This window comes from Hesperophylax consimilis, chromosome 7 (genome assembly GCF_061612785.1).
Source record: "Hesperophylax consimilis isolate HC1 chromosome 7, BYU_Hcon_1.0, whole genome shotgun sequence".
NCBI classification, from domain to species: domain Eukaryota; kingdom Metazoa; phylum Arthropoda; class Insecta; order Trichoptera; family Limnephilidae; genus Hesperophylax; species Hesperophylax consimilis.
Window position 1 is genome coordinate 14559863 of NC_142842.1, and position 26515 is coordinate 14586377.

The following is a 26515-nucleotide window of genomic DNA, read 5'->3' on the forward strand; positions in this document are numbered from 1 at the left end:
GACCAGCGCTTCTTCCACGCAACCATGACCACCACGAGGACACGCAGCATCCTCACTGGTCACGCAGTTCCCGCTCAACCGCCTACAAGGTCCGTCGCACCTTCGGCCGTCTCGTCAGCACTGGAGTGCCTGAAGACCTACGCTCTTCGCCAGTGCCTGACCTCCATCGAGTCCCGGTCACCAGCGCCCGGCGTCGACTCACTGACCCGCGCCTGACCAGCACATCATCAGCCAGCATCCGGTATATTCTTCTGTCCAGCGTCATCTTCTCGTTACGGCTACACTGACTCACCAATAAACACATGTGACCTTCACAACTTTCTTTCATTTCGTGCCTTCACCCCTGATCACCAAAGGTTCATTGCATTCGCGTATAGGAAAGTTCTTAAGTCGGTCCCAAAAGGAAGTTGAAACGATCTACCCTATTAATTACCCACTCTCGATGTTCATAATTAAGGGTGAGATATAATTTCAGTGTACTCGGTTTTTAACTTTATTTACACTTTCCTAATCTTCGATCTGCTAAGAACATTCACGAAGTACTCAACTTTAACTTGTAAAAAAAATCGGTGAAATCATTGAGATTTCAAAACAAAGACTAATAAACCATGAAATGATATAAAAAATCATCCTTATAATTGATACCGATGCAATTTCACCTAGAGAACACGACCTTCCAAGGCAATTGAAAATAATGACGCTTATTTAATTAACTACGATAGTCACGGTCATACTTACAACCTAATGATGATTACTTACTTTGTGAACATGCATACGATATTTTTCTTTATTACCCGGATTATTACAACACGAATGTGTTGTGTACGTGTGTGAGTGAAAAGATTAACTCTTTTGTCGCCGCAGCCTCCCGAAATGGTAATGACGACAATTATTCAAAAAAAACTTACACACTTTTTACATTTACGCTTTAAAAAAGACATAAAGGTCTGCCCCATTTTCAGGGGCCTCATGCGCCCAACCCACTCATTAGCGTGTGTTACCACATAATGAACATAATATATTATATATTCACCTGGAAGTAAAAAGATATATTTTTTTGTTACTTTCAATGTACCCAAAATAATTATTTTTAGAAAATCGCTAATAGTAATGCTTATATTATGTATTATATATTAATGGCTTTTGACCTCTTTCAGTATGTGGATTACTATTTGTAATGTCTTTATCAGTATAAAAGCATTCATTTTATACATATTATTAACTGAAACAAAAGCGAATAAAAAGCTACTTAATTATTCGCTCTTCTACTAGTTATCTGAATATGATAAAACTTGACAGTCCTTCAACAGTGAACCAGATTCATATTTTCGACGTTGAATTTATTACATTAAAAATAATATTGTAACAAAAACAACATTATATGTGAACAATGAAAACCTCAGTTATTATGATGATTTTCGGAACTTATTGTTTTGATTTCCTGGGGAACTTAATAAAAATATATTTCCATTTCCATAAAATCTTACATATTTGCCATCATCGCGGGTTTAGCCTTGTGAAAACATTTAAGAACTTGCCGACCAAATTTTTTTAAAACTAGGTAACTTAAATGATGTTTTGATTCTAATCATTTTAGGAATTGAAGACGTGAACTCGCATTCTTCCACGTATTCCTAGGATTATCCACACTAAGTTGATTCTGCATCAATCGCAAAACTTGTACAACAATAGTGTCTCAAAAAACTACGTTATTTTGCAGTGATTACATTTAATTAATCGAAGAAAATGGAATAAACATAAAATTTTCAGCATTCAACAAGGATGTTAATTCAATTCCTGTCTGATGAACTTAATATATTTGTCTCTATTCCATGCAGAAAGTAACGCAAAACAGCAACTTACTCATTCGAACCTTAGATGAATTAAAAGAGAAGATAGATTATTGGGACAAAGCGCGTGGTTGAACTGAACTGGGTCCAGTGGAAAAACTGGTGATTTACTGCATTTAGTATAGCATATAAGCCCGTCGGTCAGACAAGCTGTCACCGGCTGCCACAAACAAGTTGCTCTAGGCTCTTTTTTGTGAAAAAAATGCTTTCCTGTGCTTTTCAGATGTGCACAAATCATTTCCTTTCAAAAACAAAAACTGATCTGAGTTTCTTTCCATTCGCACGTACTCAAAAATCACTTATTATTTCAATAAATACAATTATTCCCAATGTTTTTCGAATAAAATAAAGTGAGACAGCGATCGCAGAAATACAAAAGAGTATGAAGGAAAATCTAGTGACAGTATGCCGTATTCTACTACTCTGCTCGCTCGTTTGTGAGTCAACAATGAGGGTAAAAGCGGCCCACTGACGGGTGAGCAGTGAGCACGTGTGCGGCGAACAGTCTGAGCATGACGTCGATACAAAATGCTCGTTGCCCGCCCGTTACGTCATGTGGCTCGCAACTTGTGTCGCGTGGGCGTACGAGTAAGAGAACCGAGGGGCGTTCATAATAATATAGCCGTTTCACCCGTACACATATTCTTTGAAAGGATCTCTTTTTCTAATGCGTTCCATTCATTTAGCTATGTATGATGTTATTTGTAGCCATTTCATTCAGTCACACAAATTCGTTTTCTCGTGCGTTTCGTTATTTTATTTAAATTTATAAATTGGAACGTGCATTTATTGTTCGATTAGTATGAACCTAGTGCGTTTTGTATTTATGTCGATAATTTAAACTGTCAAAACAGCAACTTAATCATTCGAATTGTCATAAAGTACAATGCTCTTTTTGTGATATCGATCTCGCAGATGTCAAATCTGATTCAGAACATTAGCCAGAGCACTAGTGAATCTCAAATGTTTGTCATGTTTTTGATGGGCTTGTAAGTACCTTTGCTAAATCTTTGATCCACGACTAAATAATAAAATATTAATTTCAAACCAGGCAGTCCAAGTCTTAAGTTCTAATATATTTTTAATCCACCATGCTTCAGTCGAAGCAACAACCGATAGAGATTACCAACCCACGATTTGGTTTAAGCATCGTTAGGTAATTTATATTATGGTATTCCCTGGTTAAAGGTATGACCAAGGTAGTATGACTAAACATTATGTTTCTTTTGCATTTGGACCACATGTAGTTAACCACACAGCGTGATGCTCTGCTCAAACATTAAAATTTAACATAAAAATAGTAACGTCTTATTTTAATGTTCGGACATGAATTGTACCGTTCTACAACTGTAGATATATTATGTGAAGATGTTTGAACTCATCGACGGATTGTAGCAATAAATCTGCCCTTTAATTCGAGCACGGTGGATGGAATTTTGTTGAAATGATTTTTTTGATAAAATCTATGACTAAGGCCTCAATTAATATATTTGAAATGATATAAATGTAACAATTAAAATATTTCAGAAAAGATATCTGACTGACGATACAATATGAATTCCACGAGTTTTTTTAACATTAGTGACAGTCGTGAGAAAACTCTGAAAGCGGGCATATGAGAGCATCAGATAGAAGACTTTCCCTCTTGATTGAGCTACAGTATCGTTTAAAGCAAAAAAAAAATTAAAACAGCTTTGTATGCTGTTGCTAAAATTTCATTAATCCATATAAAATATAGTAGAATATTAATTAAATATTTTTAAGTTATAAACAAGACATACATAGGTGCAGAATACGAAGACATCAACAAATTGTTGAAACAAATTCATCTGATCGGACCATTGATATAATTATCAATTCGTCAAGGGTTCGACGCATAAAAACATGAGAAAAATAACCATTCTGCGATCGACTCGAAATCAAAGCCTTATCAAGGCAACCTCCGTGCATAGTAACCAGAATAACAACTGATGACTTTATTATCATATTATGTCTAAAAATACCGTTTTCAATAATTATTTTCACCGCTATCATTAATATTTAGCTTACGACATAATTACACACCATAAGGAAATGGGACTGTTGTTATTATATGATTATTATTATTATTATATGTTGTTATTATATTGTTATGACTTATACTATAGTGGCTATGATGGTGGTCACGCTCAATCTAATTTGCAAAGATAGCGTATTGCATTGTTAATTGTCAGATAACTGTATTAGTCTCTAGCATTTCCTGGCTGAGCAGTTGACCACCGAACAGCCCACCTCCTGCCACCTCCGCTAAATGCAACCAATTATTATTGATAGAATTATACGTTGTTAATGGAAACCGTGCCACTTCTCGGCTGCCCTGCTATGGATTACTTATACAGGTAATGGCGTAATTCTACATCAAGCAGGACAGCATGATTGTTTGGGTTTTCATCTATTCATTTTACACAATAAAGTATTGTCAACGAGTGAAACCGGAAACAACAATCGTGTACTGTTAGGACATTGAAAACTGGAATGATGATAATGCTCTTACTAAATATCTTAATGACAGGAATAAAAATACGTTTAAATTTTACTTTAACTAATAAGATGGAAAGCAGATACAATACAACAGACTCCGAGACGATAAGTATATAATATTAGACAGAACACAATTTTTTGAAATATAAAAATAAACACAAAGTCTTTGATCATCAGCCAAGACAGATTTAAGATCAAAAATTTTATCAAAACCCCTTTTTAAGTATGCACTCCAAATAGATGCTGATTTACCTCTGTCATTTAATGTAATGAAATATTGTTATATATGTTTTCTTAGGTTATACTGCTTACATTAACTCTCATTTATTATTTCATGAACTATTTTATTTTAAGTTTTCCATATACATTTATAATATTTTTATCCCTGTAGGATAACCTACACTTTTTATAATGTATACAACTTTATAATTTATATTTTAGTTATAGTTATGCATGTATCAAATAATATGTAAATACTCATTTTTGTATCCAATACGTCTCCACACAGGTATATCCTAGTGAGACAGATATCGAAAAACACCTGTAAAACAACTGTAAGGGATCAAAATGTATGAGAACTACTGACACATTAACTGGCCTTTTATACCCTCCTTTCGCGTTTTACATTATTTGGAGACTTAAGTTCTCTATCATTTCATAATCTCCGACCTACGATCGTTACAATTAAATAATATCATTGAATATATAAAAGAAAAACCTTAAACTAAAATTGAATTCAATAAATTTAACTTGACAACAATAAATAAAATTATGTCTACAATATTTACATAATATTCCAACGATATTATTGGCAGTATCTCAATAGCAACTATTCAGTCTTTTATGGATCGGTAAGTAATATAAAATAAACGGTTCCATGATAACTCAACACAGTGACAATTCAACACACTTTTAAAAAGTGATATAAAGTCATTAGAAACGATGAAAAAAAATTTTTTTTTACCTAACCTACTTAACCCAGTTAATAAAGTTTTTGTTTCATCACTCTCCATGACTTTATATAACTTTTTAAAGATGTGATGATTTATCCGGTCACCAAAATAAACATAGTGTGATAATTACTAATTAGATCTTCGCACAGGAAGCCCGTAAAAGAACAATTAAATAGAATAGTTATTATGACTTAAGCAATTTAAAAAAAATCAGGAGTGCTTCAATAATATCATGATTATGTATGTGCGACCAGCAATCTGAATTCCTTTCTGACATCTGCAGCACACGTCGCGTCGGCTTCTTGACGACATACCCTTAACTTTAACTATCCACTTCCTGCACTTTCTTCCAGCGATCTTCTCATCCAAGATCAAAAAAGCACACTCATAAACGTCTGTCTTTCCTAGTATTCGAAGAAAAGAAATTATAATGTTCCGTTGATGACATCACTTTCCGTGCGATGATTCAAAACTAGTTCTTGGGATGTGAAGGAATTCCATCTTATCCCGAGTATTTTCATCGGAGTTCACATCTTATATTATGATTAGAGTATATTGATTGCCTACTTTTTTTAAACCGAGGTTATACATCCAGTTACATCGAATTATCATAGATATATTGCAACACATAACACGAAAATTACCCATTTTTACTACTTTTTTGATAAATTTAACTTGAAACTACATATTTTTCAAAGTTCTTCGTCAGTCACAATCTTAATAAATTATTATAAGCAATAATTAGTCACCTGTAATATTAATACAAATTGAAAATATCTCCCGAGTAAAAATAAATGCCGCCTACGGGAATTGATCAACAATTACTGCTTATTATATTTTTTCACTTGTGAAAGCTAGTGCTAAATTTCCCACTAGATGGCGTCGAGACATATTATATCTACATTTGTTGGTGAAATATTTTGACTTGAATTGTGATGATATTATAGGCGACTAATTATTGCTTATAATAATTTATTATCCTTTGTCCTATGCATAAAATCCTTATCTTATAAACATTAGTTTATCATTAAAAAAATAATAGTTACCATCTTAACTCGTTTCAATACGATAATGCAAGAACATAATACGAATGTTATATTGCAGAAATATGAATATCGTATTTGTTCGCGGTTAACTGTGATTATCGAAGCGAGTTAATTGTTTCACGTTGTAAGTTTTCACAAAGCTTGGATAACTACGATTTCGGAATTTTATTTCACAGGATTTGCCTAAATTCGCAAAATTTTAGCGAAACTTGTAAACTTCTCGAATTATGAAAGTTCCGTCGAAGTTCGGCGTGGATAATTTTCCGTGGATTATTAATATAAACATAGTAAGCTCCCCAGCCCAAAAAGACAGTGTGTTGAGTTAACAAACAATTTTATTTTAAGATTAACATTTTTATATGTTAAACATTGTGTCTAGTTATCTATTGTTTGACAAAAAATAAGTTTGTATAAAAAAAAACTCTCTGTTTTGTATCGAAAAAAATTGTATTAAATCATCATATCTTTATTTGAATGCTTCAACTGAGTGCGAAACTTCGTTCCGCGGAAAACACCGCAAAAAAGATAGATCGTGGTAAACATTAGTAGTTCAACAGACTTCCTTGGCGTTGATAATTTTTTCACTTTTTTTCCTAATGAAACAGCAACTGGCCTATAAAAAATATCTACAACTAAATTTCTTTATTTTGAAGGGAACATTCGTCGTTTTAAAATTCAAATAAAATGTAAGTTTTTCTGGTGGTTCAACAAACTCTAAGCGGTGTTGTGTGTGACCACAGAAAATCCAATTACACGCTTCGTTAATATCGCCTCAGTGAACAAGTATTATGTAAGTTTGAAACTTGGCAGGATTTTATCGGTAACTGTTCTTGTACCGTTGGCTCCTTCCGCAAAATAATTTCCTCTTCAAATAAATAATCAAAAAAAACCTTTACAAACTGAGAGTTGGCGAGTTTTTTATTCGAAGCAATGCAAAAATTAACCGACAGTAAAAACATAAACGATATTTTTTTAATGACATGTATTATTACTAAAAGGTTGATGGGGTATTTCATCCTGCTCTTCATAGCTTATCATATGTATATTTATATTTTTTTATTGATAAAAATTAATAGATTGGAACAGTTATAAAATACAGGGTAATAATACAAGAACACAAATGAAAAAGGTATTAACAAAAAAAATCCCACATATAAATATGCAATATTTTAAAACGTATTTCGAATGTTTAAGATTTTTAAAATATTCATAAAATATTACGTAGGTATATAGTATAGTATATGTTCCAAGCATATAGGATAGTCCTCGTATTTAGAGAGGATATATAAAAGATTAAAAAATATATTTTCATAGTAGGTATACATATATCATCACAACCGGACCAACAATTATATACATATTGCTTAGTTTTTATAACTCCTTTAATTATTATGTTTATGACGTTAATTCATATGGTTTTTCTTTTTTATTTAATTCGTTTATTTAACATAATTTCAACACACTACATTATTATTTACATACATAATTTGTAACATAAAATGGGTTACTTAGCACAGGTAAAGAACCCAGTGAGGCTCAAATTACCAAATCAATTTTATAAGAAAAGAATACTTCTAATGTATCAATAAAAAATATATATGTATCGGATTCGGTTCGTGTTCGAACACTGAACACTAAACTTGGACTTAAATAAATCGTAAATCGAACATGTAAGTTATCCTATGGATAATTAATCAAGAGTATGGTGAAATACTCCTTAATAAGCCTCCGTAAGCATGGTGTACTATTTATACTGTTTTTTTCTACTTGGTTAAACTGAACATGAATAATAAATAAGACGCCTTCGTTTTGGTTTCAAAAGTAACCAAAAACTATGACTTCTTGTGTTCATATCGCATATTAGTTATTTTATATCATTTTAACAATGAAAATAGCAGGGTAGATTTTATCACTCCGCAGGTTTTTTTTACCTATTAGGTACTTTTTTATTTATTTCACACACTCCTTAATAAGCATCTGTAAGCATGGTGTACTATATATACTGTTTTTTTCTACTTGGTTAAACTGAACATGAATAATAAATAAGACGCCTTCGTTTTGGTTTCAAAAGTAACCAAAAACTATGACTTCTTGTGTTCATATCGCATGTTAGTTATTTATAGCAGGTTAGATTTTATCACTCCGCAGGTTTTTTTTTTACCTATTAGGTACTTTTTTATTTATTTAATATATTATCTTCTACTCTAATTGATACCTACCTGCTCATTTTAATATCAATGTATCTAGTACGGATTATAAATTTTAGTCATATATAACATCCTTGCTAACAAACATGGTGTAAATTTTATTCGATATATACAACCGTGTATGTAAAAACCTTACTAATTAAAACGCAAAATAGAAACTGACATTTAACAGCCATAAAATAGTCCATGAAAAGATGATAGTTCATCTGTTGTATAAATTTGATTTTTCTCATTGAATTTCAAAATCGTTTTAAGGTATTTTAAATGTACTATATAATTGCTTCTGTTTTAAAGTGTCGTAAAAACAAATGCCATTTTAGAAACTAGTTCAAAAATTTATAATGATTCCCAAAGAAAAACCTAAGAAAATAACCAAAGAAAATCACTTATTGTATTCATTATTTGCGAAATACAAACGTTAATTTCTTGGGTTTATATTTACGTACACATGCATAAGGCATTTATGTTATTAAAAACACCACTTTCATGAAATTTTAATTAAATTCATGCGGTAACAGTGAAACTAAAAATAACATGTCCGAAATAACCTCACTTTTTCAAGAAGAAAACTCATGTGTCAGTCTGCAACAATGTGACGTTGCCAGCTCTTTCGCAATATAGTCAATATATGTTTTATTAGTGAGAATTGCAATCAAAGCTTGCACAGTCTTTACTCCAATGTATATCTAAAACACCGTTTAACTATTTGGAAGTATTTTTTTTATAAACAAGGTTGTAAATGCCTTTGTAAATATCCGAATAAGTTACACCATTAACCTTAAATATTCAACTCGTCTATTTGCGCATTATGCATGTTAAATAAAAAGCTTTTACATAATAACCTATTAGATGCATTCGACACGACTTAATCAAATTCCCTCTGAACCATACTAAGATTGCGCAATGTAGTCCACTTTTTGTTCAAGACGTAGTAGAATGAATGTAGCCCGTTGTGGTGCCTCACGTAAGTTGCATAAATTACAATTTCATGGGAAAATATAAATGCACGCAGAAGACATTACGTCCAAAAGAAGGATTTGCGATCAACCAACGCCAAGAGTAAAGCTGTAAGTAATGCAAACTAACTCCCATGCCGCAGCGGTTACCATTTTTCTCATAGTGTTGACATATTGCCTTCTGTACATTATTTATTTGTTCATTCAGCGCTACTTCCGCGTCTTTCAATGCAATTTTTTCTATTCTTAACGATCTATGGTTTTTTGGTTTCGTACCGTTCGTTATTCAAATATCGCTTAAGATAATTAACATCTAATGAATGTTAATAAGTCAGACGAAGATTTCAGTGTTCTCGAAATATGTTTTTTTTTAAGTTCTCGGAAATGGTTAGTAAATATTAATCTTTCCAAATCATAATTACATTCGGTTTTCTGTACATCCTTTGTAACTCTGGTTCTACGAACAAAAGTTTGTTTCAATTAAGGGTCATTTTCAAAATTGTAATTGATTGTGCGAAGAATTCAGACAAACAATAAAGTACCTGCCTACAATAACGTCATTTTGAAAATTGGAACTGATTTGACAAAAATTCAAATCGTCCCGTAAATGTTTGTGGGTCTCCTAAAGTGTTTTACTAAAATCGTTACTTTTTAACCTATGCTAATGCGATGGTATTCCGATTGAATTTTCATATTTGTCAAAGTTGAGTATTTAAGCGATAGATGGCGCTAGTCATAAAGCTTACTCCAGAGTCCGACAGATGTCGCTAGAGTGCAACAATTACTAGTGAGGTGAGATTGACAGGGAACAAGCTTCTCGAACCAGAGAATTACCAACCCTCGGGTAATGAACAGTGTAGCTAAATCCAGACCTATTATTTGTAACGCAAAAAAACACAATTATAGGTAGAACCTTTTACTTTTTAACAAATAGTGCCTTACACTTAAATCTACAAAGTAAGGCAGATATAACAATATTAAATTATAGTTTTATATACGTATATACAATAATAATATTGTGCATCCATTTTCTCTATTTTCCAGGCAAATGATACAAAATTATTTTTAATTAATAAACAAGCAACTCCTTAATTTTTACCGGTAGTACCTACAGTTTTTAACGTTTCGTAGTATTTTTTTGTTAAAAGTTGTACGGAAATGCCATTTTGCCATCTTAAACCATAGTTTATGAACGCGGATGTGAAATCGTCCAATCATAACAACTGTCAAAGCGGTTTGTGAGTGATGTAAATCGCTTTGTTCTACGCCAATAATGCTGAAACTATCTTCTTTACATTCTCCATTTAACTTATCGTGGATTGCAGAAACTCACACGCGGAACATAGTCTTTATTACGCGTGATCTGGAGCGGTATTAACATAAAAAGTAGAAAAATAAATGTTGATTGTTTTATTAACTTCGATTAACTCATTCTGTTTTATGTTATATATATATATATATATATGTCACATGTGATCTAAGATAACTTCAAAAACACTTAATATAACACTATCAACTGCGGTAATAAATATTTATTGTAAACATTGTGTCTTCCGGTAAATTCTCACCAAAGACATCAGTATTCAATATAGCCAGACAGCATCAAATAAGACAAATTAGAGTTAATTTTCCCAAGTATATTATACCCACAAACCAAGATCCTTATATTCGTATATTCCACAATTCAATTATTGAGGTTCCTTGATTATCCGTTTGATTAATAAACTGAAACTTTTAAAACATTTTTATGAATCAATTAAATATTGCACCCTTCCGGGATTTATTAAACATAGTCCTTTATGCATTTGAACAACATATTGATTAAATTGGTTTTATTTACTCTACGATATTATGCCGTATTTCCTGCAATCGAAAACAATCGTCAATATTAAGCGATACAAATTTATAACAGAATAAATTTGTTCCGAACACGTTCAAGGAGGATACACTGCTAACCCAATTCGATTTCTTTAACAAGATTTATTGGAGACTAGAGGGTTTTGGCCTAAGTCGGAATATAAAAAATATGCAAATCGAGTTTCGATGGTTTGACGAGTGTACTTATGGCGACATAAAACTTTAATAAGGGGGGTTTGCAAAACGCTCATATTTTAATTATTTCTGATGAACGTATTACTAAAATATTTTTTTTTTCTAGAAAGATCCATACAGAAGTAAGTTACTTTTATTTAAATGTAATAAAAACAGAACCTTACCATTAAAATATTTTATGTAAAACGGTTTGAAAATTTTATAAAACGTTTTTCAACTATAAATTTAGCGGTAATCACCAGGTTTTATTTTTTTAACGATGAACCAGTAACTTTCCAAGGGATCCCTCTAAAAACATTAAAAAATTTATTAAAAGGTTCTTTATAAATAATTCAAATAAACCCCATGGAAAGATCGATTGTCTAGGCCTGCTAGGGCAAATTTGACCTTAGGTCCGTGTTTGCGCCAGGCCGCGCGCCGAATGTTGTTTTTACACGACTTCATAGCTTATGTCATTAAGATTCCCACTTTATCAGTGGCGTGCACAGAGTTTTTAGTAACGATAGGCAGTAGGAAAAACATCGAATTAATTTATATAAAAAAAATTACAACCAACGTTGTAAGGTTTCGCTAAGAATAACTAAACTTTTGGCTTTGCATCGAATATCCAAATTTCCATTTATTTATGCAAATTACTAGTCAATTATTGGATAGGCATATAAACATTTCAATTTTTGTCGATCGCGCAATTATATGCCAACACAATATAAATATTATTTTGTTAATTTTACTAATTATTATTGGAGGTACCAACAGATGGCACTGATTGATACATTTGTGATTTGTACCGAAAGGCACGACCTTTTTCGACACAAACGACTCTTCCTTGATTTATGCTTAACACATGCACTTTTTGTATAGAATACGGTTAAAATGTGAAATGTGCATCATTTTGGAAACTTGGTTCCTGCTTTGGACAGGTTATAATAGAGCGGTCGGTAGGACGCGCGCGGGCGTTTCGACTTCGCACATACATTTGAAAGTGTGGATTGATTTCTTGCAATAATTGTATAACAATTAATATTATTTATATTTTTATGTGAGTAAATTATGAAAGACTTTTGTGCCTTCGCGTAATGCACGCCTCTGACTATGCAAAAGTGTATGGTCCATCGACCTTTATATTCTTGAGTAAAAGTATAAATTAGTTTTTCATCGCAATCACTCCGTGATTCTAATGTCCCATGACCAGCAATGTAATTTCAAGTTTTGTGTATTTCTATGGAAAAAAAGAAGTACTTTTAATCGTCCTATTTTCTGTCTAATTTTATTGTTATCTACAATATTCAGGGTTTTTTATTAGAAGTTCAATGCTAACAAGAGCACTACGAAACTACAATAAGTTGATTTTATCGTCATAATTCGTGGTCTCGTCATTATCCATAGTCCGGAGCCTTACAGATTATGAATTGACAGATTCGATAAACGCCGCTATCAATATCAACCTTGGACCCGTGTTGATCGTAAATACCAGTTTCCGTCTCATGGAGCGATACGTACAGCTTTTAACTTTCATTGTCTAGCCCTGCAAGGTGATCGCAACTCCGATAACCCGATCATTCGACATAGACCTTGAAAAAAAACTTGGCACAAAAAGTGTGCCACGGCGCATTGGCCGTCTACTTTTCCTTTCGCAACTTCTACACCCATCATTCATTAAACAAGCCATTCACTTTCGCTTGTAATGTCTTTACATTCGAACTGCCCGGAGTGGGATCGTCTGTCAAAATTATTAAAAATGGTTGAGTATCGATACGAGGAGAAAAAAGTTCTCCGGGAACTTTCTTTTCCAGAAGATCGGCCGCCACCGCTGCGGTGACAACTTGACCAAAGCACCCAGACCAACCTGCTGCAGCCGACATAAACAGAGAGACTAGCTGACCAATAAAGTATTTTAATTTAAAACTTAACATTATCTTTATTGATAATAATGTTGTGAGATTACTACACTACTTCATGACTAGGTGGTGAACTAATAATAAAGGAAATTTCAAAAGTGCTTTACAATTTTATAATTGGATGAATTTCATTATATCCATTTTTATTAATGACCCAATCGTGTGGTCAAATTCCAGAGGTAAATTTTATTTAAAGGTACCTATTGTTCCTTGCTCAATAGTTGAAACCCTGCATTCCGAATTTCACATTCTTTCCTTGAACGCTTTTAAAATATTAAGCTCTTAAAAAATATATATTATTTTTGAAGATAATCTTTAATTAACCGAGTTCTAAAAGTAATTATACGAAATTTGAAAAAAATCTCTGAGTATGCAACGAAAATTATAAAAAACAATCTGGTTCTGTTATTTAAGATGTTATATATATGAAAAAATGTAATGTTTCTTTAAATGCTACTACACCTAAGTCGTATTTTGTTAAATATTTTCACAACAATCACTTACGCGTATCAATTATATTTTTTTTATATTAGCGTGCTCCCTCTAACATTCGTATTTACATATATTATCATCCTCTTCAAACCATCTTCAGTAAACTTCTTTTTCTAAATCCCTCCCAAAATTACTCTTACTACTTCATATCTCTTTCCCCTCACGCTTTCTCAGCATCACAACATCAATCGGAGAGACCTTAGCTCTACTGGCTCCAGATATTTAGTATCGCATAATAAATAAATTATTTTCGAGGAGTCTAATAAAATAATATAATCTTAATTATTATTTTCCCTTTTGTCACACTTTATTTCATAGCTCTACAAATCACATAATTTAACTAAAGTCATAATGTACAATTGTTTCCTTTGAATTATTAGATTGTTTTGGGTACTAAAATAGCGATCCTAGCTAATTTCAATTTTTCACTTTCGCTTCAATAAATTTTCTAAAGCATTATGTGGTTGGTTTGATTCTCCGCTTGGTGATCAAATTGATTACTATCCATAGAATGTTATTTATTGCTTTAAATTTAGAAATAGTTGTCTCATCTAGCTCGTTCTTACAATCGACTATTTTTTACTACTTTCGAAATAGGATTAATGACAATGTAAACGATTTCATCCAAAGTTTAGCAAATTTACTCTCAGTGTATGTATCTACCTACAAATAAAAATTAATTTAATATTCTTATATTTTATCTCCATTACGACACAAGCAACATTTCCGCTTAGTGAATATTAACAATATTTAAAAAAAAAATGCATGAATATATAGTGGCGATCTACGGATTATGCTAGATTTGCAACATTGAAAAATACGACATTAAAGATGTTATTAGTTGAAAAAAACAATTAACAATATATTTTTGTATTAAAATTTTTTTTTATTAATTGAATTAAGAAATAATCCAGAAAAAAATTTAAAAAATATATCTACATATTTTCAGCTACAGCAACATCAATAATTTCGTATTTTTCAATCTTACCACACTCTCACTAAAAAGCACAGCCGCTGATACCTACACACCTCATTATTTTTCATAAAAAACGAAACTATTTTTAAAACTATTATGCATTACCTCTCTGTATTGGCAACTTTGTCAAAAAATGTATCGATGTAAGTATTCGTACAAGTGTATACACAAACAAAACTTCGAATTCAAGTTGTGTAAAATATAAGAAGTACTAAATATTTGAAATCTAATAAATATGGAGGTAACTTACTTATTTTTTTTAAACATTTTTAGATCTATTCATAATAAATAATATTCAAAACTCATTCTACAGTGAATACGAAAAAGAAGTAATCGTTTCAAAAATATTTATAGGCGATATCAGCATATTTCTTCTAAAATAAGACCCAAAACTTTTCTTTGAGAGATTCAGTTCTGGGTACGGCATACGGCATGAACTTAAGGTATAACCATAAAACACAGGTGTCGATAGATCCACATGTCATTACGTGTGCCAGAGAAACCTGTACCTATTACCTGCTGTGGAAACGCCCTAAACCAACTAATGGCGAGAACGCCTATCACATGAAAAGAAATTATTATTTTATGTTCCTGATGACTATGAAATTTTAAACAGACATTATGTTTTTTGAATGAAATTACTTGCTATGCTACCCGGACAGCTGCCTTTCAAATTATAGTGTCAACGGCAAAATGGTAAACTTCGTGAAGCCAGAACTCTCCGTTCGAGAATTTTTACTGTTTCAGTCAAGCAAATGTTTGCTCTGCCAAGAACTACGGAAACATTTTTTTAGAAAATCATTAGAAAAACTTTAGAGTAGCGCCCGCAGGTGAGAGACTTTAGTCACGGTGACAGTTGGAAAACTATACCAGAATTCAAACAGATTCAAATAAGTCACCCAACTAAAAAGTCTCTCATATTCGTACTTCCATAAACCATAATTATTTTGTATGCCCGCAACTGTTGGAACGCAACTGTCTCCGCAACTAAAGACTCTAGTTCTGCACCCTTGATGGTGAAGGATAAAACCAATTGAAATCTCAGTACCTGCCGTGTTATAAAGATTTCATACCAAATCAGTTAATGCAAATGCTTTCATTTTAGCAAGTAATCATATTTCATAGTGCTATTAATCGTGTTATTTGTAAGGAATGATCAAATTATTCTGATAATGACTCAAATTAAAATGACATATCGCACACCTAGATAAAGGGTAGCACAACTCGAAATAATTCAAAATTGAGTTATTGCGATTTTCGGAATCTGCGTCGAAAACTACACAAACTACAAAGACACCTGTTTTAAAATCTCCATCAATAATAATGTGATGGCGATGTAAGTTAGTCTTTCTGAGTTGCTCCACGTACACCCACCACCAACAACAGTAACACATCACCAATTACGACATACCAGCTGTAGGGGAAGGTGCTGTCAATACGCACAAAGACTGGATTATTTCGACTTAGTTTTGTATTCGTGATTAACTGCAGTCATAAAGCGTGAATTATTTTAGTTGATTTGGTATTCGTGATTGAACCTGTCTTGTTTCTCGGGCGTTTTACATATCAACTCCACATACTCCGGTTTTGTTTACAAAAGTAAGTAATTTTAATTTTACTAATTCATAATAGTTGATTAATTTGAGTTGATAAAATTATTAAACAATGATTTAGTCACGAATACTAAAATAACACGAAATTAATTAATTTATCAAGTGATACGTGTATTTGATGATAAGTAATTGAGCAAATAAATATCCTAGTAAAATAACATACAACATTAAATAAAAATATTTTTAATCGGTCACATAAAAATCGAGTAAAATGTTTTTTGCTGTTCCTGAAAAAAGAGGTATTTTGAGTTGTACTACTCTTCATCTAGGTGTGCGATATATTGGTCCGCAAAGTGTTAACGAAGATTGAAAGTCAAAGTCACTAATGACGCGTGTAGGTATATCATAGTGAATATCTAATAATATCTAGTTTCACGCCGCCTCGGGTCACGCTTCCACACGTGAATCCAGCGAACCGACAACATCTGGGGGCGTTTGCCATCTGTTAATTAGAAATCTACTGGCGATCATTTTAATAAGATAAAACTTTCCTCTCGATTGCCTGCCTGCAAAGGTAGAGCAATAAGAATGGCCAATTTAAATTCACTGCACCTATGATATCAATTACCATGTCTATTTGGATTTAGTTTCAATCAAAAAAGTTCACAAATATTTGCTTTATATTTATTTTTATATTTATACAACACACTCGTAATTGAACATTTAGGTCAATATAACATATCATTTCGAAGAATCATCAAGTAATTATTATCTAGATAGGGCGTGTGAACACTGCGAACCTTAAAATCAAACCGAAACCAAAATATGGGTTCAAGAAAATATTTATCAAAAATAAAGTACATTATTTCGCAGCCGAAAGAACGGAAGAGGAATTGCTTTTTACGTTTTGTAGGTCTGCACGGAGCAAATTCGTCTTCCAGCAAATTCGTCCCATGAGTGTTGTGACGATCATTTTTCAAACACGAATTTGAGGCAGTTAGCAATATTTTCGGTTAGGTTTTTCACGGACTTTATAAATCACAATTTAATCAGCTATATTTAAAAACAAAATATTCCTCATAGATAGCTTCGAGGCGGCGCACAGTGGCTTAAATTTGAACGCTGGCGCGACATTGACCCCAGATCGACATGTTCCCGAAATGATTTTTTTTTTACCAATGTGTTCTCAATTAATCACTGACATTAAAAAAACCATTGAAAATAACATTCAAAGCTTACTTACTCGGTAATTACGCACAGAACTGAGATTTTCGGGCGCGCAACTATGCTGCTGTATCTAGGCGAGTTTGAAGGCGAGCGAATCAGGTTGTTTGTGTACTTATTTTTTAAAAAAGTTTTTTTTTAAATCACTTGAGATATTCTTTAAGATACGTGCTTTATTTAAATAACTGAAAAAAAATATTTTTTTCATAAATTATAACTGTTGCCTTGGTTCAAAGTTTACCTTTTTTTCCAATTTTTTTTACAATTTTTTGCCTTTAATGGAGTAGGAATAAAAACCTTCACGAGTCTTCACGCTAATTTTAATAGGATATTATTGCTGTGTCTTTTTTGTACACGCAAAATAAAAATCACTACCAACTTTAGCCAGCCACTCCAGTAATTGCATTTTTAAGAAATGATTGTACTTAATTTTCGTCAATTTTTTTTCAGAATCCAATATTTGACTCCGATATATAAAAGAAAGATCAAATGTATGTAATATTTAGTTCTGCGTACCGTTAGAATAAAATTTAAGTTATTCACTGTCAATTTAAATTAACAACTGAAACTCAATTATTATGTAATTAGTCGCAGAACAGGGGTACATTGATATTCGGGCGCGCAACTATGCTGCTGTATCTAGGCGAGTTGGAAGGCGTGCGTGTTCAGGTTGTTTGTGAACTTATTATACAAAAAAAGTATTTTTTAAAATCAGTTAAGATATTCTTTAAGATACGTGCTTTATTTAAATAACTGAAAAAAATAAAAAATTACCTTTTTTCCAATTTTTTGCCTTTAATGGAGTAGGAATAAAAATTTTCACGAGTCTTCATGCTAATTTTAATAGGATATTAAAGCTGTATCTTTTTTGTGCACTGAAAAAAAATCATCACCAACTTTAGCCAGCCACTCTTGTAATTGCATTTTTAAGAAATGATTGTATTTAATTACAAACTTAGCGCCCAAGTTACACGCTACTTTTTATAAAAGCATTAAAATCATTATCAACATTTCAACTAATAAGAATTAACAAAAAATAAGTGGTATTTCTTATTAATACTTAAAAAAAAATCAATGATGCCAAATGGTCGAACGCCGAGAGCGATGTCGCGCCAAATCATCAAAATTGGCCACTGTGCGGCGTATCGATGACAGTAACAATTGACAAAATTTTACATTTCTTATTAGCAAAACAAATTACGACAACACTTTTGCCACAAAATGAACGATCTTCGCTGGTTTCACGTATCTTTTTAGAAGCTTGAATACCAAGTTTAGATCAAGGATTGTTAATTTCATTTCCATATCTTTTGACTTGATGCCTTTCGGGCCTGCTGTTGGTCGATAAAACTAACAAATTAATGAATTGAGCGATAACTTTGTGCTCTGTTTTACATTGTAGGGAGCTTGCATTTTTATCTAGGCTTTTGAAGCGACGCATCAGAATTCTATGGGGAGTTTTATTATGAAGATACTCGTAGGTGTTGTTGCGTTTAAATCGAAATTGTGTATTAAGAGGGCTAATCTATTGTTATCATACATCGTTGCTAGGTACTAGGTATGCTGTGTTTTTTGAGGACTGGAAAGAGCAAACATGTTGAAGGAGGTAGGAAGCACATACTCCTGTACATCATTCCAAGGTCTAACTGTAAAAACGTAGGGTTCTCACGCGGAAAATATCTTCTGTGTATGACTACTGGGCACGCGTTTTTCGTGTCTCTTCCATGATCACCGGTGGAGGGGGAATCAATTACGCTAGTTCTTCAAAGCATTTTCAATTGAAATATCGATAAAACAGTTACAACTCTAAAGTGCTATCTTTTCTTAAATTCGGCACGACGACAAGTGAGTTGTCTACATTCTAACGACTGCAAATCGAATTTAAGATAAAAGAGGAAATTCAGATTCCATTAATAGTAAAATATATCTACTGTGTGTATTAATTTGCTTGATGATATTATGTAATACATTGTGAGTATGTGTTCGTGTATTTTTTCAATCCTTTGCAATAAGAATGAATACGTAAATAAAATGTTGGTAAATAGTCATCGGATAGTGTAACGAAGATTTCTTTAGAAATATAATGTTCGGTTGCTTAATTTTCCTTGAAACACATATTTTTTGCTACAACTATGACAACAGAATTAACAAATGAGTTAAGTTTATCGATACAATCTTAACTTAATTAATTTATAATTATAATTGGGGTTATATGTAAACGAATTCAAACTGCCGATCTTATGACATCTTCAAACGAAAGTGAAATTTATAAACGCTTCGGCAAGATCTCAATATCACGAATCTAAAAAATAAATCTTAGTGTATCAAAAAAAATCGAAAGTTGTCGCGTTCGCCGCTCCCACTATTTTTATGAACAGCTTTTGATGAAACAATGCCAGCAAGTGGTAAATAACACACGGGAAACCAGTCAGTAATAAAAGGCTACTATAAAATGAAAAAAGATGTGAAAAATCACACGATTTCACTTTTAATATTGTCTTTCATTACGATTAGTTGCGTTACAAGCCCTAACCATCATAACAAGTGATAACATAAAGCATTTAGATGGAGTTAGAGATACCATAAACGTATGAATATTTATACCTTATTCTCACTGTTATTTTCTTGCCAAAATACACAAAATAATAATAATTATTAATATGCCATCCAACCTTTGAACTGCGAGTCCATCAAAATGTTAACGATTACAATTTATACGTGTAATTATGAATGTTTATTGACTGTTAATTCAGCTTTAATATGAGTACTTTGAAACAGAATTTCTAATAGTTTTCCTTTATAAATTTCTTACAATATCAACCTAGGTATTTATATTTTGCCAGTCTGTTAAGTAAATTGGAAAAGTTTAGCGCATATTTTAATGGCAAAATAAAATGTCTGTAGGGTTGTTTGGTTTTAATTTAGAACATATGAAGTAGTTTTTCATTAGGTTTAGTAATATTTACCAAACTTAATAAAGGACCACTGTCGTTAATGCGAAAAAATAGCACATGAAATTTTACAAAAAATGTTTAAAAACGAAGCTTAGTAGACCGAGCAGCTGTCCACATTCATATCCCCGGCAAGTGGGTCGTTTGCATAATATTTTGGAGGGTTCACAGATTGTATTGGATGCATCAAATGGACTTCTCAAATTACACAGAACACACTGTGGGACCTAGACCAACATGACCTTTTCCCAATTCCATCAGTCATAAATCATGTCTACTTCGATCCTGCCAAAGTCGTAGACATGTGGTTGAGCTTGATGCTTGCAACAATTTGATTATCCATGTGTGCATTTCTGCCACCATGTTCAGTCACGAAAAACAAACAGAGCCGCTTGTCGGTAATCGCCGCTCAGGGCAACACTTGATGACAGCGACTTGATGAGAGCAGGGGCATCCGACACATATCTTTGACTTCCTTGGTCATTTTTTTAAACTCTTTTTCTGGTGTTTCTTTCAACAACAACTAGAATATCACGCTGGTTGGGTGGTTAATCGTTTAGGAGATTCTTGATAAATTCTATGTCTTAAATGTGAAAAAAGGTCTGAATGCCCCAACGCAATGACCGCTGCCAAGATTGATACAGACGTAGCATTCTGATGGCGATTACCAACAATATTCACAAAATTATTCCGACTTTTTTTTAAACTTGTTCTTATGGGCAGTAGCCGTTGTGAGATCAGAAACATGTTTTAATTTTCATGTTATAGTGAGTTGGTAACTCATTCATCTTAACCAAAGTTCGTATATCAAGGGTAGTTACAAAACAGCCGTTTTGTGAAATTTTCAGTTTGTATCGGTGTTTAACTTTTCAGAATAATATTATTGCATTTCACGGACTTGAGGACGAATTACGCCGGCCGAGTCAATTGCTTTGCTCGACCGAGCAACTTATTGGAGAATAGAGGTGATCACATATAGAAGAGACAGTGGGCGAATCAGTTCATTAAGATCAGCTTAAAGTACTGTCAAAACGGTTTCACGATGAAGGAAAAAGATAAAAATGAAGAGAGTTTTATAACAACAAACGTCATATACTCCTAAAAAAGTCTAAATGTTGATTTGTTTTCTTTCACTGACCGACTCGGCTGATCGCACTGACCGAGTGGAGGGCGAGTGAAGCGACGAATTGAGTATGCAGGTTGAGGGGGACTTACTCGACCAAGTTATTGGGCCTTGTTTCTTTCTACTGTGTCGCCGCGACTGGGCCGAGGACTGTACTGATCACATCAACCGAGCACTCGGCTAAATAATCTGATGATTGACAGCGTACATTTTTGTCTTTGGAAAAACAATAGACGAAAAGTTATTGAGTTATACTGAATAATACCTAAAATTAAAAGTAACCATGTTTTTGTAATTGTTGGCGGAATAATTTCGACTGTATTCTACGGGTTTTTTTAACGTATTATCCGCATGTTTTGATGTTTACAACGGTAACTTATTATTTATACAGTCGTTGCGTAAGCCCTTTTTCGTCAACAAACGACGCCAAGCTTTTTGTTTCGCACACAAGACATAACGGAAGCATTTCGGTTTGGTGTTAATACAGAGTGGAGAAACACGGGATGTAGTAGAAACAAATAGTGTAGGAACATCTCGTTAATCACGGAGGGTCACAAAACCACTGTGACAAAACGTGGGTCACGTACCCTTTGTGGTCTTTATGGGTCCTGTATTATTCTCGGGAAGTGTATGTGATATTGTGACTCGCGTGATACGGGCTGCATACCAAAATAGTAACGTGAATCCCAAAACAAATTTAAAAAATGGGAAATATTCCATTTGCTCATATTCTGTACGTGCTTGTGTTGCGAGATTTTCAATTTTCAGTGTTAAATGCATTTGAATCCTAAACCCTTTCGGACCTCAATTAAAACTGGCAGTGACAGTCAATATTTGATGCTTCACAAGACCTAATAGAAATATTAGTAAATGTTTGATGTAGTTTTTTTTCAACGGGTTCTTTAGAAATTATTGTTAAATTAGTTTCAAACTAAATTAACAATTCATTTTTTCATTAATTATTCAAGAAAATATATCAAAATAAAAGAATATAAAAATATCTTTAACAGTCATATCAAAAAAATCATTCGTAAATCGATATTAAACCAAAACGTCGCCTTTAGTCGCGAACTAGTAGCTACCTAGTATCCAACGAAAAAAATAGCTTACAAAGCCAGTAATGCCCGCATTTGGAAAACGAAAACCGCCGTTTTATTCGCTCTGTATAGGAAGGAAAAAATTCTGAAAATCTAAGGATGGGTTGTTTCAGAGAATTTGAACCATTCATCAAATTTCAAAGTTTATTTTCAAGTTCTGTGAAGGTAAAGTCCGGGGTAGAATTGAATAAAGATTGAGTGTTATTTAGTCGGCATTCAAATATTTTATTTTATTCATAATAATTAAATTATGTCAATACACAAGGTGGATGCGTACGTTCAGTTGGTAGAGAACGAGTATATGCCCGAACAGAAGAAGTCCCGAACTTAGCAAAAAAAATGTGTTTTCGATTTTTTTTTTCTAATACATTTGATTATTATTTATACTGTTCCAATATTGTAACATCTGTATGTTATAATATTTTAATAATCATACAAAGTGGTTACCACAACAATACTCATACAAGAAGATGATCTTCCAAATTGTGCGTGAAGATCAAGGTGACTGTTAAAAGATAAGATAATCTAAATTGTACTATAAACATTGTGAGAAAATTTATTCAATTATTTATAAGCACGTACTCATTTATATCGTTTTGAACATCTGGTTTCTGTTTCGAAATAATGTCTGTGAGTTAACATAGCACCTGACCCGTATAAACCTCACTTTCAACGATTATGATTTGCATGCGTTTCTCATTATTTGTTTACCATTGATCATTCAGAATTGACGATTTCGTTTTTATAACACGCGCGGGCCACTTGAGTTGCTTTTTACATTAACTAAACCAATAAACAAATACATTTTCACGAACGTAAAATGTACATTGCACGGCCCAAATTCTATCATAGGTGACTATTTACGTGATTGTCATTCGAATCATTCAATGCGGGATAAAATCGTGTTGACCAATTCAAAATTGAGATATTTTTTTTCTTTAATCGTATCCGCAAAACCTTCTTATCAGATTGAATGACTTTCATGGCGGTAAGCACCTGAGCTCGAAGGTGAGCAAGGGAAATCAATTTATATTATTAAATAAAGTGTACAATGTGCGTGCCGCTAAAACTCGTAAAAGAGTCCCGGTACGTTCAAGGGAATTATATAATGTGGTAGCCCTCTATCCTCAATCCATGAAGAAGGTTTCCATTTTTTCCCGAAGGGCGTGCTTTTGAAGATATAAGGGCTAGAATTTTCGCCCTCTAGAAATTTTTAGAATAGTCCAGAACATTCGAGAGTATTCTATAGCATTCCGCAACATTCCAGAACATCCCGGAACATTCTGGAATATTGTGGAATGTTGGTGAATAGTCTGGAACGTTCGGTTTAAACGGTCCTAAACTACTGTGCTAAAGCCGAAGTGGTTCCGTGCACCTGATTGGCAATCAGAATGTGGGGGTTCAATTCTTTTATATTTGTGTTTCAGGGTAATGATTATTGCTTATAATATTTTTTTATCCTTTGTGCTTTGGATAAAATCTTGTTTTGTAAACATATGTTACGAATACCATCAATAAAAAAAAGAAATTATTTAATTTACGTACTCGTGAGTCTTTTCAACCACTCCCAAGATGTTGATAGCAAATATTGATTTAGTCATTTCTTATATTTTCACATCATATACCTAGCTGTACAGATGTTCACAAATAAAACGCCTGTAGCAAAATAGCACTCCCATTTATTTAGGCATTAAGCATAAGACTGGCTATCATTAGATCTCATATCAGCATAATAGTCATACAATAATAAGATTTTCTCTGCGTGTATAGCTATCACCACTGATCTAGAATCACTTTCTTCTCGTTAGAATCGCTTAAGCACATTTCGCTCGAATAACAAGTATTAAAAATACTGGATTATCCTCCTAACTTATCTCACAAAAGGTTGTTTAGATTGTTCTAGGTGATGGCGTGGTGCACTTTTTATCATCAGTTTGTATTAAAAACTAATTAGTGGCAAAAAAATCTGCATCCCTCTCTCTTTTGAACGGTATTTACTGAACACCATTTCACCAGATGAACAAAAGCTCTTGATAGTAAGGAGATAGTCGAAAATACCCTCAGTATTGCCCTGGTGTAAGACCATCATTCAGAAACATTGCTAGAAATGGCTTTAGTCGTGTTTGGTCCCAATAGTCTGGTATTCCCCCACCTTTTCTCTATCTATCTCCTTCCCCTCCTAAAAACCTTCAGCCTCACATTATACCCCAATGTACAGTACTTTTTTTTTACCTTTCGGGAACGGTTGTAAGGCTAAGGAAAATAAGGGCAAAATTAAGAAGGTTATGAAGTATTTACCTACTTTTTAGTAAAGATTTTTGTCGGCGTATGTATAAATAATTAGTTGTTTTGTTGTTACAATCTCTAACTTGACAATACCGGTAAAATCCTCGTAAATGTTGTCAATATTATTATGTGCATTTATTTTTAAACTGGTTGTGGGTTGTACCCACACACAGCACAAGTACGTTGGAATAAGACGTATTATTATTTATTATATCCATAGAAAATAACAATCGACACCTGCATAATATAGTGAAAGGTCTCGTATAATTAACAGACCGTGCATGCAATGATAAAATCGTTTCAATGAAGATTTGTAGAATCTCACAATCTCAAAACCCAAAGTCGAGAAACTTAACCATCAGAACATAGAGGTCGCGGTACTTGTGGTTTATACTTTTAATTCTTAAAAACTTATTAAAGAAAGAGTTTCGTCTATCGTGTAATGTCAGGAAGGTCAAAATCATGAGTTGTTGTCCAGGTTCAATAGCCAGCAAATTTTTATGTCAATATCATGTGTCAAACACTGAAATTAAGTAGGTACGTAGTGTTACTTTCTCGTGATTTAAAATGCTTTTCTACTCAAATAATCATCTTGTAATTTTTACTCTTGGAACGCGTTTACAAAACAATACGGCATTAAATGTCAAATGCATTTTGCTATCGATTTAAATAAAGGTTACACCTGGAAAAAATGTTTTCGTGAAGTTAGATAAAAACTATCGTGATACATAGTCATCCGTGGCACAGCGATTATAAAACCGCTCGGTTAAACTGAGGGTTCTAGTTTTGATTATTGACGGGGACTACTCGATTACATTTTGCTCTGAAATGTTATCCTTCATATGTTAGCATTGAATGCAGTGGGGTTCAGTACAATATGGTCAAGCGTAGGCTGCAGTCTTTCCGACTATAAATGCATAGGAATAGATATTTTGACAACCGTTTTTATTATTATTTTCTGTTCAAATTTTTGTCTTACAAATGAGATGAAAAGCTGCTCACCTAAATAATTACATAAGCCTATACATTATTATGTAATTCGGCTGTATTTTTTTAACTCGCGCATTTTGTCAAAATTAAAAATTACGAAAGAATTTTTTTAAGATACGCACAGCTCTTTTTAGCCTATATGGACTGAACGCCACTGTTATAAAGGTATGAAATGGATTGGTAACAAAGGAGGTAATTTCATTCAAAAATACAGCAGCCATCGATATAGCTATTCATTTTGCTCACCCCGAGTGATTTGCTACGTTTCATGACTTAGCAGGGGTTCCCGGATTTATGGGGTGAGGTTTGTCTAGGTCTGGGTGGCGGATGCCGGATGCGTG

The 26515-nt window shown here is 33.0% G+C and overlaps 1 protein-coding gene across 1 annotated transcript in view; it reads right to left on the reverse strand.

Moving 5' to 3' along the window:
* Positions 1 to 26515, reverse strand: part of RhoGEF64C (Rho guanine nucleotide exchange factor at 64C) — a 259239-nt gene that overhangs the window by 71465 nt on the left and 161259 nt on the right. The window lies entirely within an intron of this gene.